The following is a 22,987-nucleotide window of genomic DNA, read 5'->3' as shown; positions in this document are numbered from 1 at the left end:
CTCAAGAGACAATGAATACTCTCTGTAAAGGTAGATGCGCATGTAATTGTAAGACAAGAGTTGTGCAATCCTCAACTATGCTGAATCGGCACTGTTTGGGTGCAGTGGCAAGGAGACGCCCAAGACTAACTGAGAGCAATGCTGAGATAAGCGGAGAGCACATACAGCACCTGAAATTCCCAAATGGTCACCCATTTTAGCATTGACCAGACTCAATGTTGCTTAACTTTGGTGATCTGACGGGAACCGGTGTTTGAACATGATTATGCCGTATATCGACTGCTTATAAATAACTCACTATAAACACATCATGACTTTATTTTCATGCTCATTGCAAGTTTTCATATTAAGAGTCTCTGACTCTTAATATGGCATTGTTTACGTAGATTGAATATAAAGTCTACAAGAAAGCATAGAAGAAAACCATTAAATTCTAGACTTAGTCCATAAAGTGTCAGCATGTAGGCTGCATTGGTTTGACAGAGGTTTGGCTTCTTATGCAGTTGCTAATGCAAGCCGCATACGTGTGTATGTGTGTGTGCATGAAAGAGAGATAGAAATAGAGAGAGGACAGACAAGATGGACACAGAGTAGTCTGCATAGATGATGAAACGGCTTCCAAATGGTAAGTAGATGTCTGATATAGTTTCCTAACCTGTAATCAGTTAAAAGTCAAATCTCTCAAATTGATATTACTTGTGAGGACGGTACAAAACATGTGAACGGAAATCGAACATCAACTTTTTCTACACAATATCGGCTTTTCCAATGAAAATTTAGTCATAAATTTGTATGAATCAGTATGGCATGACTTTTGACCAATTTGATTCTGTTGTTGGATATTGTTGTTTCCCCCAATTATTTCTAAAATCAAGGACTTACAAGAGGGACCACATGAAGATTAATGAAAATAATTTCGACAACCTTGTAAGTCTCATTTTCTTTATTTTGTTCTTTAGTCCTCACATTCCATGAACAATGTTTCTGACAAAGGAGGAAGAATTTCTGTTTTCTGGGTCAAAATTTATCTAACACTTGTTGTTGATTAGTTTTTGACCTTGAAGTAGTATTTTTCATGATTTATCCGGAGCGATAAAAAAAAGAATGGTGTGCTATCAAAGTGACTGGATTCACACCCAGGTCCATAATCCACTTCACCATCGCCACCTGTAATTTATCGTAATGAAATCAAATAAATTCAATGAAATTTAAAATGTAAGTTTTTCTTTATTTTTATTTTTTTTTTTTCAATTAGTTGTTCAGATTTCAAGCAGTGTTTTTTATTCCCAAATCTTACAATGAGCACTTTTGAAAAGGCTTGCTGAACAACTTGACTAATGCTTGCACAATGTTAGCCTATATCCTTTTCTGATATATATCTATCAATACTTTGGATCAATATATCAACGATATGGAGCCGATGCACATAAAATGCAACATTAATTCTAACGTCATGGGGAAAAAAAGTATTTCATTAAAAAAACTCATCGTTTAAAAGAATGGGGCCGTTTTATTAAAGCAATCAACTCTTAAAAAAAAAAAAATAAATAAATAAAATAACAAACTCAAAACAAAATTTTTATATATTTTTTTTCGATAACTAAAAATAAAGAAACTCCAATACAATGAATTAGAAAAGCAATTCAAAGAGCACAAAATAAGAAAATCCTGCAGCAATAGAAAATGTGAACAGAAAAGAGCGAAACGAAATTTAACAAAAATAATTTTGTCTGAGTTATGAGAATATGGACTTTGGTATCCATAATTATTTAGGTCATGACAGTGGAATCAGTAGCTCAACCTCTCGATTTTAATTCGACTTTAATAAAATGTCTAACGTAACTAAGTTTGGTTTGGCTATTTTGTTTTACGTCATATTTAACAATTTTCAGGTTAGTTAATGGCAAATGTAATAATTTTGTAAAAAGTTTTATTTTGTAGAGGAAAATTATTTTTGTTTTTTTACTTTGCAGAACATGACTGAGTTTAGCAACGGGTAAGGGGGGGGGACAAACGTTTGGTGCATTTTAGGTCAGGGAGCCAGTATCTTTAAACAGCCTGATCTAGTAGCACCAAATAACCTCAACTAAGAAAGCTTTTTCCGCTCATAATTTATATATACTGTATATTATGGATAGCATTTTTATTTCTTGGAGGATGGGTGTATTCTTCTGAAATTGTTAATTATGTAATCTGGTTGCTTTTCATACACACAAGCTCACCTGTAACCACCTCTGATCTTACCCTCAAAATCATTGAAGTAGTTAATCAGAGCAAATTCATCATTAAGTATATGGGAAGAACTCGGTTCAAGAAAAAGAAAAACAACAAAAAACATCAATTTGTGAATGGAGAGAGTACGGACAAGCTTTCTTTAACCAAACAATGAAAGCCATCTAATTCTTCACGGTATACCCATTCTGTCTACATTAATAGAATGTAATCGGTAGCAGAAATGATAAACAGATGTACAACAGAAGTTATATTAATAGAATCATTGCATAAAAAGAATTTAATGAAGTTTTTTGATCATAAGTGTTAAAACTTTGGAATTAACACAAAGAATGAAATAGCAGATATACTTGCATACCATGCAACTTTTAGAACTAAATTTAAGATTATATAAAAACATTGCATAAACAGGTAAAACTGTTTTTAGAACACGTTAAAAATACAAAAATATTTTATTAAAAGAAGGAAGAAACATACGATTCAATTTCTTTCTTTTTCTTTTTTAAGGTTGAAGTATTCTGATATATTTCAGGATGTAACAAGTCCATTTTTAATGTGTTCTAGAAACAGTTTTATATTTTTATTCAATGTTTTTAAATTTTTAATAATGCTTCCAAGAGCTTTAATACCAATTCCCATAATAAAATTATATATTTAAAAATGTTAAATATTTTCCACAAGCATACAATTTAGAAATTTTTTTTTTTTTTTTTTTTTTAAACTTTTTTCACCCCAAACAAGGCATATTTCCACTTGAAACGTAAGGGACTATTATTTGGGATCGTGTCTAACAGGGAACTGTGAGGAGTTGTAGGGAGATGTCTGCTCACATTACATTTAAACTTTTGCAGTTTAGTAAAGTCAGGGAAGTCGGAAACACAGGGAATTTTAAAGTCTAGCAGTCCGAGGGAAGAAACTATTTAAAAGGTTTTCTGGCATATAAGGACCTCAACAATGAAGGGGTGGGATTTTGCTGCTTGTTGGGTTAATCAGGAATATGTATGTGAAGGGGACACAAATGCAATGAGTTCATGAGAGCACATTCCATTAAAGTACTTGTAAAACAGGCACAGGGATGTGACATTGCGGTAATGGGACAGAGATTGGGGCTTGGCTAATATGAGCCTGATAATGTAACTCGTATGATGCACAAGATGATGAAATGCTTTTCTGGTGATTAAATCAGAGGGAGGGTTGAACTATATACAATAGATTAGATCAATCGCAAATGTATACTGACTATGTAGATATGATGGCATTCACCTGGGGTGAGTTGAAATAGATTTGCAGTGTTGTGAGTTAAGGTGGCCCATCAACATTTGTCCATAGCTGACTCCGCAGCTTACCGCACCCAGTCGTAATATCAGCATTTAACACAAAGTATATGTGCGCTCCAACAACTTCCAAGTCAGTTTTAACTGTTGCAAGCCAAGTTTTGAAATGATCTCACCTTTTCGTACCCCCATCCCGATAAGGCAGGTGTTATTGCTCCATAAATCAGATCAGTTGGAGAATAGTGAAGGATGTTGTCAAACCATTACAGTTTCATTGTTTAAAAAAAAAAAAAAGGTCTCCTCAATTCTGGGGATTCAGCATTTTGAGCGGATTCTGATATTATGCAGTCGCTGATAAAAAAAAAAAAAAAGACTGAGGATATGTTGGAGGCAAGTAATTGAATGAGTATTTTTTATTTATTTTTTTTTTTTTACAAAAGAATCACCAATTATAAAGCTCCAAAGGCTACTCGAGGATAAAGGTTAACGACTGTTCAATGACCACTGAAACAATATTCGTTAGTGGTGAACTTTGATTATTTATAAATTAACTGTAATCAAATAAAATAAAAATTCAGAAAGTTAATAGTTTTAAAGATTAAAAGGCAAAGAGAAGGTAGTCAAACAATTTAATCACATTATAATAATAGTGACAAAATGAAAACACAGAAAATATCAAAATATTTGTGGTATTGTTTAGTGGCTTTTTTCAAAAATGAAAACAATGTTCTTGTTGTACAAGGTTATGTGGGTTAAACCGTATTCCTCCAGAGGAGGAAATGTCAAGGGAATGTTAAATTCACAGGCTGTCCCCAGTCGCTTGCAATGTCTGGTACATTTTAGGTCAGTAAGCCAGTATCTTCAAACAGCCTGATGTAGAAGTACCAGAAGACCTTTAATGACATATTTTGAAGTTAAAAAAAAATAAATAAGTAGTACATACATTTCTTAATTGCTATAAAATAATTAAGAAAATTTTTGCAAATCATATTTTTGGATTGCAAAAGTTTTCACAGATAATAGTTGGTATTTCAAACACCCTCCAGAAGATATCGTTTTCATGTGCACTTTCCATATGATAAAAGTAACTTTGTCAACATTTGTAAAAAAAAAAAAAAAAAAAAAAAAAAAACATCAGAATTAGACGGCAAAATGTATATATTTAAGATTAAAATATCTATATTCAAGATGTTGTAAACGTGCTTAACAGCAAATCGGTTTTGTAGATAGTCTTGTACAATTGTTAAAATTCGATATATATTTTTTTTTTTTATAAAAGAGTCACCACTTATAAAGGCCTGGAGGCGACTCGAGGATAAGGGTTAACAAGTGTAAAGTGGCCCAAGGGAACATGTTGTGGTCATCGTTAGTAGTGGAAATTTGGTAAATTGGATTACTTAAGGGGACCAAGAATTTATTCATGTTGGTTGGTTGGTTGTTTTACGGCATATCAACCCTTTTTGGGTTATTTAATGCGGAATCCAAAGATTTTGAAATTTTTTTTTAATAGAATATATTTGTTGTTTACATGTCGGTTTCTATTTAACCCATAGTTGGGACCCTAATAGGTACTACCACTCCGGGTCAGAGTGGACCTGGGAGCAATGGTAATTAAAGGGTGGCTCCACACTCCCCAAAGCCCACAAGCTGGGGCCTCACCACTGGATATAGTTTAAGGTCATATCCAGGACCTTATTCATGTTGGACTTTAAGGCAACCATACTGAAGTCAGTTGAAAAGCAAGAAAACGGAACAGAATTCCATAGGCGTGCAGTTCTAAGAAAGAAACTTTGTTCATCGAATCTATGTTTAGGTTTGGGCACAGATATTGTGAAAAAGTTTTATCTATAGCTTTTATATATTGGAATTACATCGGTATTTCGTTTTAGAATATAAAAATGTTAATAAATAAAAAGAAAAACACTTTACTGATCAAATCCGTAATAAAAAATGCCAGAAATCATAAAAATTTAGTAAATTCAATAAATATAAATGCAGTGAATTGATATGTTTGATTAATTATTGATACTTATAATTGACGTGTAATGTACATAAACGATACACACACACACATATATATATATATATATATATATATATATATATATATATTATATATATTAACGATCTACCAAACATCTGTTGAGAAAATCGTCTTTATAGAAAAAAAAAATAACAGTGGTTGTTATTGATTGGTATAAGAAGACATGAAAGATGACCTTGAGAAACAAATGTTCTAAAAATAAAAGTTGAATAATACAAAAGAATCAGGGAGTAACAAAGTGAGTGCATATAATATTTGTTGTGACTTTGAAAGGCCAATAATGAGCAACACGTGGCATATATACGGAATAATCACGTTGACACACTGATACCCATTAGATCACCGAAGTTAAGCAACGTTGAGCCTGGTCAGTAAATGGGAGACAATTTCGGAATTCTAGGTGCTGTATGTGCTCTCTGCTTTTCTCAGCATTGTTTCCAATCGTCTAGCACGTCTCTTTGCCATTGGACTCGAGCAGTGCCGATTCAGGAGAGATGTGATAATTACGTGCATAGCTACCCTTATAGGGGGTATCCATTGTCTCTTGAGACTGAATGGAGGCATCATCGACAGTGACATATTTACAAGAGTGTGTATTTATACAAGTACTGTAAAGTATCTCATAGAAATGCTGCTCTGTGACTGAATATTTACTTCCTTCCAACTGCAGGAAGATGTAGCCCTTAATGAGATGGATTCTGATCTATAAAATTGCTTGGGCAGCCCCATTGCATTCCCCAGTTGGGACACTGCAGACAGCAATAAATTACATTCTAAAGAGGGAATGCAAGGCCTGGAGGGTGGACTTCCTAAAACTACCAGAGACCAATAATTCATCCCAATGGATATTTGTAAAAGTTCACTGAAATAGTCGAGTTTCTGTCGGACTGGTTGTCAAGAAGGGATTCTCAATATCTTTCGGTCAAAAGTCTCTGTGCAATAAAAACTGCTCCATTTGGTTCGCTATACATAGTTTGCTAAAAAACTTCACATAGTCACAAAATAAGGTAAATCATTACACCATACGATATATATATATATATAAGTTAAGACAAAGAGTAAAGTTACATAGGAACTTTATATTATCAAGTCAATAAGGGTTACAATAAGGGAGAAACCTCTTTAGGCCATGGCATTTCTAAGCTAAATGCTTCTTGTCAGAAGCCCCTCTTAACTGGGTAGAGCTTTTTTTTTTATCCAGATAAGTTTACCTTATTATTGAAAATTTATTTTTTTTACCTTAATTTCATTATCATACACACACACACACACACACACACATTATATATATATATATATATATATATATATATATATATATATATATATATATATATATGTATGAGAGAGAGAGAGAGAGAAATTATTATTTCATGTCCACATAAAAATTTATACGGATATAATATTTGATGTATCGATTTTCAGTATTTACTTCAGTGATCTACGATCCCATGCACTAGTCTGACAACTTATAAGGATGAAACCCGGAAAATTCTGTGTAGCTTAATTGCCATATATGTTTTTATAACTTTCTACTAGACAGACAGACATGCAGACAGACAGATAAATAGATAAGAATTTCATAATTTAGAACGTCATTTTATCAGGTTTCAAAAGCAAAAAAGTTTTTATGATCTTTTTACTTCGGTCATAGATGTGCATGTGGCAATACATTTATTTAAATGTGATGAAGAACAGCGATTATTCACTGTTCATACTGAAGTTATAAGGTTTTGGCGTTATTTTTGTTATATAATAAACGGACAACACCGGATAGTCCTGCTGGTTTATAAATTTTGCCTTGCTTGATGATTTGTTGAAGAAAAAGAATTCCGCAAAGTTGTAATAACTGTCCACGTTTTCAAAGTTATGCAGTAAATATGGAATCACAAAAGGGAACAAAAAAAAAAAAAGCAAAAAAAAATATTCCGAGCAGATATTTTGTCTCTCATCACACAATGCAGACGCTGACACAAAAAGGAAAAAATAGTTTATGAACATGAGATGGTTTAATCCTATTCTTTTTTTAAACATCAGTTGCTCTTGGCAATCAGGTGATGCATCAAAGATATTCCTTTGATGCCAAACAAAGGAGGTTAATTTAGCCAAAGACTGCGGTATTATTAGGCCAAGGTTTTTTGTTTTTTTTTGTTTGTTTTTTTAATCCAATTCTGTCTGCACGATGCTTTGAGCAAGAAAAAGGGTCAAGGTAGAAATTAGGTTCGGATTCTTTGCTGAAGTAGGATAAAAAAATATAAAAGGGACGGCATTTTTCTCTGAAGCTTCTAATGGGAATTATAAGGCAACACTAACTGAACTGTGAATACAATCACCAACACATGGAAACATAAGTGAAAATATATAATAGAAAGACAAAATATGATTTTTAAAAAAAGTGTGTGTGGGTGGGTGATTGGGAAACTTTAAAGCTTGATGTGTTTCATTCTTTTCAGAATTTCAAAGTGCAAAAGTTTGATTGTGCATACAAAGAAAAACAGTTTTCATACATTATATAAGGACAGTTAATGAACCATGTACCAATTAGTGGCTACAGCCTATAAACTATAAATTAGTGCCTATAAACGTCTCAAAAATGGTAAAAGTTCGGGTTCGTATTACCATATACATAGATTAGAAAAAAATTGTCAAATATATAAAAAAAAAAATAAATGTTATTAAAGGCAAGATAAGTTACTTTTCTACCTAACTGGATAAGTTTTTAGTGTTTTTATTTAATGAAAAATATTTATTCAACTCGAAAAACATACAGTGTTACCTATGTATTTGAAAATTACAAATGGCGCCAGACTCTTTGTTGAACACGGGAAGTTTGGAAAAAGGAGTTAAAAATAAAAAAACAAACTATACAAACTACTGTTAGAAACTCAGTCAATACATGTTATCATGACACAAGCTGGCATATATTCGATGGGTTTTTAACAGTATTTTCTATATATTTTTAACTCCTTTTCTCAAACTCACCTTGTTCAACAGAGAGTCTGGCGCCATTTGTAATTTTCGAATACATCGGTTAACACTGTTTTTCGAGCTGAATAAACATGTTACATTAAATGAAAACACTAAAAAATTATCCAGTTAGGTAGAAAAGTAACTTATCTTGCCTTTGATAACATTTATTTGATATATATTTGTTATTTGATAACTTTTTCGAATCTATGTGTACAGTAATACAAATCCAAAAGTTCTTGCCACCAAAGGGCTAACAATCAGTACAAATGAAGAACATTAACAGTATAATTGCCTTTACATGTAGAAATTGTGAATCAAATAAAATATACAGCAAATAATTGTACATTTGTACCATAAAGGAATAGAATAGATCAGTGAATGTATGCTATAAAAACAGGGTTTTAGATTTGTAGCCTAAATCGAAATGCTTGCCCTTCCTACTACCTAAAAAGATCTTCCACTAGTAATAATTTAAATCTACATGCTACTAAAACTCTGAATGTTGCTTGCTCCTTTGTCTTTCTTCTAAAATATGACTTCATCCACTAAAACTGGTTGAAAACATTGAGAGGATTTATTATGAAATAAATGCTGAAGTAAGAAAATGACGACACCATCTTTCAAAACAGATGACCCTTTACAGTGGCACATCATATATGTTAGTGGCCTGGCAAGTTCACAGGGGAGACAACCGAAGCAGCAAAACTGAAGCTAGCCTGCAAAATACTGTATAGACAAATCTAGGCAAATTTGGGCATATTTTATTGGTTTGAAAATAGTTCTTTTTTACCAATTGTCATAAAATTTTAAGGATAAAATAGTCTTATAATCTTCAAAAAGACTGCAAATTTTCATGTATTTTCGTTCCATAGAACCAAAGATATGAGCATTTCATTATTCAATTTGGCTACCAGTATATATATATATATATATATATATATATATATATATATATATATATATATATATATACATACATACACACACCACCTTTTTCAGCAATTTTATAAGTTCCAAATCTCAGTAACTATTGCTCAAAATTTAAGAAATGAAGGCTCGTTGGAAAGGTAATGACCTGGATTGTGTTATGGGCTATGTGACATTTGCTCTTATTTAAGGGATCGTCCATCATACAGAGACTATTTTTAACAGTTTTTTACAGCAATAAAATGTTTCCATCAGTCATTTGTTTTCCTAGTTTTGCATATGAATTACAAAATATCTTATATTTTCCTAAACCCTTTGGCCTTGATGGAGGGGAGACTAAAACTTGCTGCTATGGTTTCAAATGATTTGAAATAACAGCGAAGGGAGACTTGATTTCAAATATTTTTCATTTCTTATATCTCTCCTTGGTTTTCATACATAAAGTAAATTTCACAGTGTATAAAGATTATTTCATACTGGAGATATTCATAATCATACCCTTTTCCCAAAAGAGGGGAGATATGAGAAATATTTGGAATCAAGTCTTCCCTTTGCTGTTATTTCAGATCATTTGAAAGTATAGCAGCAAGTTTTAGTCTCCCCTCTATCAAGGTCAGAGGTTTTGGGGAAATATATACATATTTTATATATATATATATATATAATATTATAAGAGACAGACACTAAGGTTTCATGCTAACACAATTATTTGCTGGTCGGGAAATTTGAACCCAGTCACAAAGTCACCATTGATTTTGTAGATTAGCATTCTACCTCAAAGCCACCGGCAATTGAGAAAATTAAGTGTCCATTTTCAGCATGCATGCCTAGTAAACAGCTAGTTGTAACATTTTTAGTTTTAAAAGTGGCTGGGCATACTTTTTTGTGTTGATTCAAGTTTTTTTGTTTTTTTTTTCATTAGTTTTTTTTAGTAGAAACAATTTGATGATAAAAATAAAAAAATAATGAATATTTTAGTTTTAGACATTTTCATTATGCATTTTTTTTTTTTAATTAGAGTTAACCAATTTTCAGTCTCCAACACAGGTGTCACAGCTTTCTATAAAAAGGCCGATGGCAATAAAGCGGTAACAGTGAATGCATAAGTGATTGTGCAAAGGAAACAAAAGTTATTTAACTTTCTGATATAAAATAAACGAAAATTCTATAAGCAGGGTTTCTTTCCAATAACCGTCCATTTGTGAAACACAATACCGTATGTCTGCTTCCCGGCTGACTATAACATAGTCATCTTCAAATCTAATGTGAATAAATTCCTATGGAGTCATCCTCTTAGCCCTACCCAAGCTCCATCATGACTGATCATGTTGTCTCATCATCTACCTAACACTTAAACCTTATCCTAGAGTGACCCTCCCTCCTGTGCGTTTATAAGTGGTGACCTAAGTAAATAAAAAATCAAAAAAATCCAGTATGGAATTTTAGAAATAATGACCATAAGATTCAATAAAATTGAAGATGTATTAAAACTGGTCAAATAAAGATACAAAAACTTGCTGCAAAGAAGAAAAATGAATGTGGATTTTGATGGATGAGCGAAAAATATACTCAGAAGATTTAAACGTTTCTAAAAGACATAAATCGTTTGTGATTATCTCAAAATATTAAAAAGATAAGTTTTGTAGGAATCAGCATGGTACAACATTTTAACAGGTTGATTCTGTTGGTGGTGTTGGTTCCCCAAACTTTTTCTAAAATTAGATACTTACAGGAGGCACCACATAAATAATGCTAACATCCATGATAAAAGTGACACTATAGAACTGACTGGATTCAAAATCGATACACCCAAGTTGTTGATCTACATCGTTAACCACTTCACCACCGGCAACTCCCAATAGATCAATTCACATGACATTTTATTTTCCATTCAATAGTGTGCCCAATGATGCCGGATTAAACAGAGCTGAGATAACAAAATACCAAAATAACAAAATCTATGACATGAAAAGAAATCAGGAAAATCGCCAGCATTCAAGTAATCATAGGAGCAACCGGACTCATAAAAAAGAATTTAAAAAACTACCTGGCAAATATACCGGGTGAACCAAGTGCAAGAGAGATTCAAGCACTTGTACTTAATAGGACGGTTAAAATCTTAAAACGATCTATGGGTTGAAATATATGAGACAGCAAGTAAATGTCTGGTATCCAGTAGGATGCTCTATCTTCAGCTAGAATAAAATATTTAAAAAAAAAAAATTTGTGAAAATCCATATATATATATATATATATATATAAATAATTATAAAAGGGTGGCCAAGTAATTGAAGTAGGAACGTTCCACTCGGGACTATTTTTCTTGTTCTCATATAAGACTAGACACTATTTGTTTTCCGAACTGAATAAACATTTTAAAGTGAGCAAAACCACTAAAAACTTTACCAGATAGGTAGAAGAGTAACTTATCTTGCCTTTGATGACATTTGTTTGTTAAATATTTGTTTTTTGACAACTTTTTCGAACCAATGTGTATTGTAAAACAAATCTGAAACATGTTATTTTAGAAGTGTGATGGGTTGAAGCAGTAACATACTAACCATTAAAACCCAGGTTCGATCTCACTTAGCATCACATTCTTCAACAGTTGATAAATGGGTATTGGTTCAATTACTAGAGTCAAATTGTGTTTACACATGAGAAAGACATGACCTTGAAATTGGCAGTGTTGCGGTTATTTTCAGTCAGTTTTCTAAGATTGTTTGAAAAAAAAAAAAAATCAACTCAAACACTCTGCTGTATAAAAATATAAGTAAAAATAAATCTTAATCGATCATACACAAACAAGATTATATGTAAGAATTACATTAAAATAAAAAAGAAATTCCACTATCATATTGTAAAGCGATCTAGAGATATTTTGATTCTATAACATTCAAAGAACTAGAATCTAAAGTCTGATATCAAATATAAGCGGATTATCCAACAGAAAATGCTCTTAATCTGAAGCGCTTACATCATTTAGAAACTGTGTCATTGGAACAGCTTTTAGAAAACAAATCTAATGAGAAAAAAAAATAAAATAAAATAAATGTACAGAAATGTTTGGCATTTTATTTGGAAATCAATATCAATACACAAAAATTCTTTGTTGATACTTAAAGCTTAAAGTAGAAAGAGTTTTCTATGAATCACAAAAAAAAAAAAATGAATAAATAAAAATAATAATAATGTCCATTTTAAAAAATGTGATGCATACCTTACAGGAGATAGTCTGTAGCACAATATATTATTATTACTAATTTATAAATGCAATATATAAAGTAAAGTCAGTGCCTTACAATTTTTGTCATCGATAGTTTTCTTCCTACAAAATCAATATCTGATTCTGGTTTGTCAGTTTTTTTTTGTTTTTTTTTTAGTGGATCGTTGTAGCATATTTGTTAAGAACAGTAAAATATAATTCTATGTAATACCTTACCGAAAATACTTTTGACTGGGTTAGAGTTATTTTCATTTCATTTTTAAAAAGGGAATTTAATCCTGTATCCATCAATAGAGTTACTTCCCTTTGTTTGGAAAAAAAAAATTAAAACAAACAGCACAATTTATAAATAAAAACAAATGGCAAGTAAAACCACTAGCGACCAATACCGGATACCCCACAGCTAGTACAATATATTATTTATAGTTTTGATGAGGAGAAAATGAGTTTGTTATAAGATCTAAAGAGCTTAATTAAAAAAATAATAAAGCTGATACTATGATGATGATACACATGTAAGAAATATAAAAGGGAAAAAGACTGTGGATGAAAGCAGGAAAATTAATGCAAATAAAGATAAATGGTACAAAAGCAGAAATTTACATACTTTAGTAATCTTCATTAATGCCAGCAAATCAACACTAGAAAGGGATCTGACAAAGATGATACCCATAAGAGGGTCAGTAGTAATGCAATTATAGTCCATAATTTGTGAGAAACTAAATTTCTACTAAGAATCTATTGCTGAAAACATTTTAAGAGATTTGTTAGTAATATGCCATAAATTGTTAATTACAAACTATGTAATATATAATTATATTGTTTATATATTACAAACTATGTAATATATATAAACAATTATATTGTTTATATATTACAAACTATGTAATATATAAACAATTATATTGTTTATATATTACAAATTATGTAATATATATAAACAATTATATTGTTTATATATTACAAACTATGTAATATATATAAACAATTATATTGTTTATATATTACAAACTATGTAATATATAAACAATTATATTGTTTATATATTACAAACTATGTAATATATATAAACAATTATATTGTTTATATATTACAAACTATGTAATATATATAAACAATTATATTGTTTATATATTACAAACTATGTAATATACATAAACAATTATATTGTTTATATATTACAAACTATGTAATATATATAAACAATTATATTGTTAATATATTACAAACTATGTAATATATATAAACAATTATATTGCTAATTACAAACTATGTAATATATATAAACAATTATACTGTTTATATATTACAAACTATGTAATATATAAACAATTATATTGTTTATATATTACAAATTATGTAATATATATAAACAATTATATTGTTTATATATTACAAACTATGTAATATATATAAACAATTATATTGTTTATATATTACAAACTATGTAATATATATAAACAATTATATTGTTTATATATTACAAACTATGTAATATATATAAACAATTATATTGTTTATATATTACAAACTATGTAATATGTATAAACAATTATATTGTTTATATATTACAAACTATGTAATATATATAAACAATTATATTGTTAATATATTACAAACTATGTAATATATATAAACAATTATATTGTTAATATATTACAAACTATGTAATATATATAAACAATAATATTGTTAATTACAAACTATGTAATATATATAAACAATTATACTGTTTATATATTACAAACTATGTAATATATAAACAATTATATTGTTTATATATTACAAACTATGTAATATATAAACAATTATATTGTTTATATATTACAAACTATGTAATATATAAACAATTATATTGTTTATATATTACAAACTATGTAATATATAAACAATTATATTGTTTATATATTACAAACTATGTAATATATAAACAATTATATTGTTTATATATTACAAACTATGTAATATATATAAGCAATTATATTGTTTATATATTACAAACTATGTAATATATATAAGAAATTATATTGTTAATTACAAACTATGTAATATATATAAACAATTATAGTGTTAATTACAAACTATGTAATATATATAAACAATTATATTGTTAATTACAAACTATGTAATATATATAAACAATTATATTGTTAATTACAAACTATGTAATATATAAACAATTATACTGTTTATATATTACAAACTATGTAATATATATAAATAATTATATTGTTAATTACAAACTATGTAATATATAAACAATTCTATTGTTAATTACAAACTATGTAATAATAAACAATTATATTGTTAATTACAAACTATGCAATATATAAACAATTATATTTAGAGAGACAGATACTAAAATTTCATGCTAACACAATTATTAGTGCAGGAAGTGATAATTACTGCTGGTCGGGGAATTCAAAGCCAGTCACAGAAAAAAAAATTTGTGAAAATTAGAAAGCAGTTCACAATTAAAAATTTTTTCCACTTATTTCCGTAAAGAACAAAAATAATCTTCTTTATCATGAAAAGTAAAACGTACAAAAATAACTAATATTCAGCACAAATTAGGAACATTTTTAGATATAAAAATAGATCCGTGCAGGTGTTTAAAAAAATTGATATTATTCAAGATTTAATTATCACAGAAAACTCAGTCTATAATAAAAATGAACAGATTAATCAGATTAATTCCTCAAAATTTGGAAGGTGGTGACTCTACAACCCTGGCATTTAAATTAAACTTTGTTAATGGACGATTTCATTAATTTTTAATAAAATCGCCCAATAACAAAGTTTGAAAACCCTTTAAGAAAAATAAATTTTTGCAACTTTTATTAATATTTTTATCATGCGTATGCATGTTTGGCTTTTCTCCTGTCACTAAAGAAAACACTTATTTCACAGTAATATAATACCTCTCCCCTTTTATCCTGATTGGCAAGGCTTGTTATAGGCATCATCCTTGATCTGAACACACAGCAACTTAAATGATTGATATTAAGCTTTGCAATTTACACCAAGTGTGAACTTTGGTTTAACAATAGACAACAATATAACACCTTCCATTGTCACAAACAAATAAAGTAATTGAAGAAACTGACTATTTGCCTGATCACTGTTTACCTAAGCCCTTGTTGACCGTCATAATAAGACCAGAAAAGCATGGTAATCGCCAGACAAGTGACATGAACCTGCCTAAGTAGTTCAAGGTGAAGCTATAATGCATGTGAGAAAAAGCAAGGAAGAAAACAAAGAGGCTTTATCATACAAAACAGGACACATCAATAGATTTCAAGTAGTGACGGTAATAAAATAAATAAAATGAACTAAATTTTAAGAGGATTGCAAATTTCATTTCTGGAAGTCACGATAGTACAAAATGGTTGCATTCTTTGTATGGAGTCGATAAGGATTGTCAGCACTAAATTCTTGAGAGGAAGAAATACTTAAGATTTTTTTTCTTTTTACAATGTTTAAAATTTCTAATTTGACGAAAAGTTGAGATTTAGGACGTATTGAAATAAACTGAATTATAAACAAGTCTTTCGGCTAATAAAATAATACAAGAGTTTAAAAACTTTTGGGATTATGTTCTATATATATATATATATATATATATATATATATATATATATATATATATATAGGTTTAGAAATGCTTTATGACCATGTTTGCAGGCCATTAAAACAAATAAAATACTAACCCAAAGAAAAATTGTTGTGTTTTTTTTCTGTTCAAAATATTAAAGATTTCTAATCTGAAAAAAAAAAAAGAAAAAAAAAAAAAAAAGCAATACTATTTAAGTTAATATTTAGGACATATTGGGGTTCTTGTCCAGAATTCTCGTACTATATACAAAAATAAAATAAAAGTTTGTATGTGTGCACTTATGACAGATCGAAAATATCATATTCTAAAAATCATGTAAATTGATCAATTAGTTTTATTTTCAACTATGAAAATCAAATCTTATGATTAAAAGGTGAGGAACTGTCTCAGATCGCCATCTTGAAACAAAGGAGATAACTAAACAATAAATCAAACTTGCAAGATTTTTGTTGTGATGTCTACACATTCCCAATTATTTGCTTAAAAATGATTTTTTTTATAAAAATAAAACTACTTGATTTATTTGTGTGGTTTTTGCAATATGATATTTTCATTTCGTCACAGATATGTACATCATACAGATTTTTTTATTTTAAATATGGAGGAAGTCTGGACAAGAACCCATATTGAAATAAATTGGACTATAAACAAATCTTTTATTGAATGGATTATAAAATACAGAAATTTGGGAAATCGATGGCATAATTTTGGAATTATATTCTACTAGCCTGGGTGCCCGGTGTTGCCCGAGTGTTTGGAGGTGTAAAAAAAGAAAAGAGAAAAAAAAAAAAAAAGGGTGGTAGTAGACATACAGGCTTGAAATGTGACGTGAAGGCAGAAAAGAAAGTGAAAGAAAATCTGACGTCTTACCGCTACTCCATGACGGGACTGGAAGTGTAAAGCGTTCAAATTTAACATAGTCAATCAAAAAGATGACTTGCAGAAATGGCGTTGCTTTTAAACCTCTCAGGAAGGTCGTTTTTAATGTGTGTGGGGGGGGGGAAGAATCTTCCCCAGAGAGGAGGGACTATATATAGTATCCAAATAAACTGTAATTGTCTCAGTATGAAGGATTTCCTATACATTGACCAAGGACCAATTTCAGAACAGATGCTACCCAGCTCGAGGGCCAGGCATTTGTGTTCAAATAGTTTCGCTTTATTTATACAAAAAGGACAAACAGTTAACATGATGGGACGGTGGGAATTTTTTAAAACTCAATCAAAAAAAAAAGATAGAGACAATATCCGTTTGCGAATCTGAGATATTACGATCTAGGAAGTATGCAAAAACTTCTCCTGGAATCCAACCAATGCAACAACCCCGATGCAAAAAGTCTTTCGTGGACATACAAATGCGCGCGCCCATTTTGTCTTTTATATATTCTATGTATGTGTGTCTGGAAATGCTTGGTTTCAAAGTTATCTGCCATTAAAACAAATACTTATTGTTTATTGTAAACATCTAACACATATAATCATGTGATAGCTCACTATTATTTCTACATGAGATAGATAAACAGGACCACCAATAAAATAAATTTGGGTCTGGTGTTGCCTTATACACCAACAAAACCACGAAAAACATGACACCAAACAACATAAAAGCTCCAGGACTAACACAAAAGATGTGCATCATTATCAGTAAGGGTTCCTTTGATAGCAAACATGATGGACTCAAGCAGCATATTACAAATATTGACCCTTCTTATTTCAACAAGCAACAGGATATGATAAACCAAATACAGGGAAAATAAATAAGATTGGCACAAACTAAAGAGCACAGAGGAAGAAATGGATCAGAAAGGAAATTTGACTAGTAATAGATTATTACAAAAGCAATCCCCCACACAAAGGGAATCGTTTATACATGTAGAACATAATCCCAAAGTTATGTGATCGATTTTCCAAACACATTGTGTACCAAAATTACATGAAAGATTAATCAAAATGTACAAATGTTTTGGAGATTTCGAATTTAAAACTAAAATTAAATTATTAAACTTTTTAAAATCAAGCAATTCGTTTTCCGGTTAAGTGAAGTCATACATTTTGAACAGAAACACATTTGTGTGTAATTGAGAACGTATGTAGTTCTCTCCCACTACAAGAACTGTAACACCAGGGTAGTAAGGTGGAATCGAGACGTCAGCGCCCCCGAGGAGGGGCACTCTAATTTGCAAAAAGTGCCTGAGCAGCACTGTTGACATTCCCTGATAAAGGCGCCTCAAGCAATTAGCAATAAACTAATCCTTTCTCAAAGAGAGAAGGTAAAGCCTGGGAGAGTGGACCTCCTAGAATTGCACAGAATCAGCATTACACCACAATTAATAGGGGCCAGGTAGTTAAAAGAATGGTCTAATCTCTCTTGATTTTGGGGTCCAAGGATAATTGAGAAGAGTATCCTATCCATTTTAGAAATAATTTTCAGATCAACTACAAATTGAATGATCTTTCGAAATTTTTTCGATAAGAATTGAAAATCTTTACTATTTGGGGACTTTTCCAATTACTATTCTCATCTTTGTTATAATCTTCAGTATGTTTTGGTCAATATAACCTTTAGATGTTGCTTTTCAGACTTTAGAACCTATACTGAATTTTCTCAAGGACACATAAAATGACACAACAAGATGAAGGTATTCATTAACAATCAGATCTAGGCTACTGTCTTCTGGAGATTAAAGGTTCAATCCTTGCTACAGGTGATAACTAAGACTGTTTTATACTATTTGGTTCTGGATACTTGCTTTCTCTCCTCCACCGATTTAATAAAGGTTTTGAAACTGACTTTTGATGAGTGGCTTATCGGCATGTTTAAGGAAGGTGGCAGAGGTGAAGTGGATACTAGTGTGGATTTATGACAGGAAGTGTCAAGTTCGAATCTAGTCAGCTCCATGGCATTACTTTCACTATTGATGTTGGCAACTTTCATGTGGTTTCTTCTGTAAGTATCTGATGGGAAAAACCAACGGCTACAACAGAATTGAGCTGTTTCTGAATATTTGAGATGAGAATTGATAATTTGGATTATACAGACTACTGTTCTCATCTTGAATATTCTTCTCAAAACATTTCAGCCAATGTAGCCATAATGGATAAAGTATTAAGTAAAATTCAGTTCTAATTGACACCCTTCTGGCAGTTGAACGTTTAATCTTCAGTGCAGACGATACTAAGAATTTTCTTTTTTTTTTTTTTTTACAAAGGAATCCCCACTTATCAAGGCCACTCGAGGATAAGGGTTAAAAAGTGCACATTGGTCAAAAAGACAATATCATAGTAATCGTTAGAAGCGTAAATTTGGTAAATTGGATGACTTAAGGGAAACGACTCATCAAGAACTTGTTTGCAAATTACTTGGGGTTTATATCCAGTCATAGCTGATCGAATGAGTGCACGATACTCTCATGGATTAAGTAAAGGCTTCCATTCCAAATTCTGCACAGATTCTCATGTTAGAAAAATTCCCGAGTTCAAGATACACCTGAAGAAGATTGGTGGTTACAAAATGGTGTGAAAATAACACTGAAGATGAAAACGGTAGTCTGAATAATCCGAACTAGCGAGGCCTGTGGAAATTCCACAGGGGACTCATTCATCTGTAATATATTGATGTTGGCATTTTGTAGATGTTCAGTGTAAATGGAGACGCTATGATATTATTGTAGCTATTTACAATGCCTCCCCACGGGGCAGAGTTAGACACTAGGGTCGTTTTTTAACGTGGAGAAAAGGTACAAAAATAAAAATTGTCTCAGTCATGAAGGATTTCTCCTCCACTGAAAGAGAACGAGAAATGGAAGTGCCGCATCTGAAGAACAGATACTACACTTCGATCTTGACACTGATATTATTGTAGCTCTTTGGTTAAAACTGCAAAAGTATTTATCTAAGCTAGCAGGGACGTCCGGTGTAGCCCGGTCATAAAGTACGCTTAAATATATTTTAATTCTTGCAGATTTCGTATATATTATTATAGAGTTAATGTTCTATCGATTTTTATATATTGTAAAGTTGAGATTTCAAAATTTAAAAAAATATATCCATATGACTTGGGTGCATTAGCTTGAATTGAAACCAAAATAAAAACTTATGGAAAAAAAAAATATATATATATATAATTTGAGTTCCTTCAGCCATAATCGAAACCGAAACCAAAACTGATGAAGAATTCTTGATAAAATTATTTATAAAAAAAAATAGATGACTTAAGTGCCATCAGCTATAATCGAATCCAAAACCAAAACTTATGAAAAATTCTTGGTAAAATTATTTATGACAAGAAATGGAAGTACAATTGAACGACCGGATGTAAGCATGAAAATAACACACACACTATCGTATTAATATATAGATAAATAATACAAAGAATCGAGCTTGTCAAAAAAAAAAAAAAAAAATGCTATGTTGATTCATAAGAATTGATGTTTTTAGCAACATTTAAGGCTAAAATATCCACACGAATACGTAACTAAGCAAATATGTATATTTGTTGAATACAAGCTATCAAAGCAAAGGCTAAAGGAAAGCAAGTATCCATGCTTACATACGAAACAAGAGGATAAATATGACATAAGGTAAAAACTATGCACATAGATAAATTTAGATGAACAATTTCAAACTAGATTTTGTGACGTTTGTTTTACATGTTTCAACTACAAATCATATCACATATCTTCGTAAATTTGTTTAGCTTTCTTTGATTTATAGACGCCATTTTTAACAAATAAACAAGAGTGTGTTTTATGTATAATAGAAATGAATAAAATATTAAAATGCATTAGACAAGAGAATCAAATCGCTTGCATGTGGATTTAATTTGATTTTATGTTAGGCTCAGTGGTGAACAGAGTCTAAAAATTATTGGTAGCTAGGAGGCAAAAGGCAGCTCAACTCACGATAATGCTATTTAATTTTCATAACGAATAAATAAAATTCACCACCATCTCCATTTTTTTTTAATGCACTGCTTATTTGTATCCGTTTATTTCCCTCCTATTTTTTTTTCTTCATTTTTATTACTAAAACAATTGTCTGTTTCTTTATTGCATTTTTATTCAATGTAATGGGGCTATTTGCCATTTGACAAGCTGACACCCTGGTCAGTCAGCCACTGGCTCAATGAGAATACATAATTCATGCTCAGTAAAATGAAATTACATGCTAATGCTGATTGTTTTTATATCAATAATGTTTCATAATGCTATAGGGTATCATTTTTAATCAGAAAATGGCCAACTTAAACGTAATAACATATTAGAAATGCATCTCAATTGTTAATAATGGACATTGCAGACTATACTACATAATGCATTACCTCAAAAACTGCGCAAATGGAATTTGAAACATGATGAGGCCCTTTCGATACTATATTACTGAGAAATGCTATGACTTTTCCGTTTTACAATGGTTTACAAAAATAATCTGCAAACTCATTGTATTTTGTATCAACTTTTTTTACTAACCTCTTCCACAAATTTTTCAATCCTAATATGAAAAGTTTGAAAAGAAAAACAAAATGTGAAAACCAAAAATTTCTTCACAGTGATCCTTACTATCAGGGATCTGTTTCCCAACAGAGGTCGACATTCCAAGTTTCTAGAAGTCAAAATCCACTTACAGAAGACCAAAGCTGATCTGTTGTTTAACAAATTATGCTCAGTTTACTTATCATTTCCAATCTTATAGTATTAATCCTTATCCAAAAGGACAATCTCATTAATACTTATCCTCGAGTGGCCTTCCACCTTGCTAAGTGATGACTTAGTAGCATAAACAAAATGTGGCCTTAGTACTAAGTACAGATACGATATGACCAATTATCCATGAAGTAGGAAAATATGGTTAAGAAAGATACCAAAATTCTAGAGAAAGATTCCAAAATTAAAAAAAAATCATTGAAAATTTTATATCTATATCATTAATTGCCAGATGAAAGATAATGTTTTTAAATTGCAACAAAATGTACATTAAATAAAATAAATCCAAGGTAATTTTTTAATTCAATTTAAATTAAATTTTTATACCTTACTTTGTAAAATTTATAAAAGTGCACTTTGAAGATAAATAAATTTCAAATTGAATCTTATACCTTTATTTTTTAAAGCCTATAATAAAACATTTTTGTTTAACAATTTTCATGCCTTGGATCTAACTTGTATCTTATCTTTTTAAGATTATATTTTAAAACTCTCCTACTCTCTATTTTAATTTGTATTTCTCCTCACACCACAACTCATTTTTTGCAACCCCCACTTTGTAATAGAGGTCTGAATAATGAGAAAATCTGAATTTTTTTTTTAACAAAAACTTTAAAATAACTTTTTTAGATTAAATTTTTTTAAACATCTTTCAGAATAGAAAACCTTTAAAATTTAATAAGGAATATATTTGATATAGGTTTCATTAACAAATATTCAGTACATAATGAGAAAAATAGAGATGAAAATTTCAAAAGGACTGTATAACTGGTTACGATGAATAGTAGTCCTTGCCAGCGAAAGTCTTTGTTATTGTTATTCTATCATTATTTAAAACCAGGCACGAACGCAGACCCCACAATTTTAATGAACCACCATTCTGCCAGATCAAACATACCCATTCCTGTGTCTCGATATATCTTCTATCATTATATGTGATCAGTTTTCTATAATAGTCAACCATATAGGAGCCTATTCGTGACCAGACACACACACA

The 22,987-nt window shown here is 30.4% G+C and overlaps 1 protein-coding gene and 1 pseudogene across 6 annotated transcripts in view; both read right to left on the bottom strand.

Annotated features, from left to right (window-relative positions):
• LOC145284502 (uncharacterized) overlaps positions 1 to 22,987 on the bottom strand; it is a 424,059-nt gene that overhangs the window by 381,070 nt on the left and 20,002 nt on the right. The window lies entirely within an intron of this gene.
• On the bottom strand, positions 159 to 276 carry LOC145285048 (5S ribosomal RNA; annotated as a pseudogene).

The sequence above is a fragment of the Euprymna scolopes genome, chromosome 9 (assembly GCF_053919585.1).
Source record: "Euprymna scolopes isolate OS-2025 chromosome 9, ASM5391958v1, whole genome shotgun sequence".
Taxonomy (NCBI): domain Eukaryota; kingdom Metazoa; phylum Mollusca; class Cephalopoda; order Sepiida; family Sepiolidae; genus Euprymna; species Euprymna scolopes.
The sequence above is the reverse complement of the archived record's forward strand: the minus strand, read 5'-3'. Positions and strand labels throughout refer to the sequence as shown.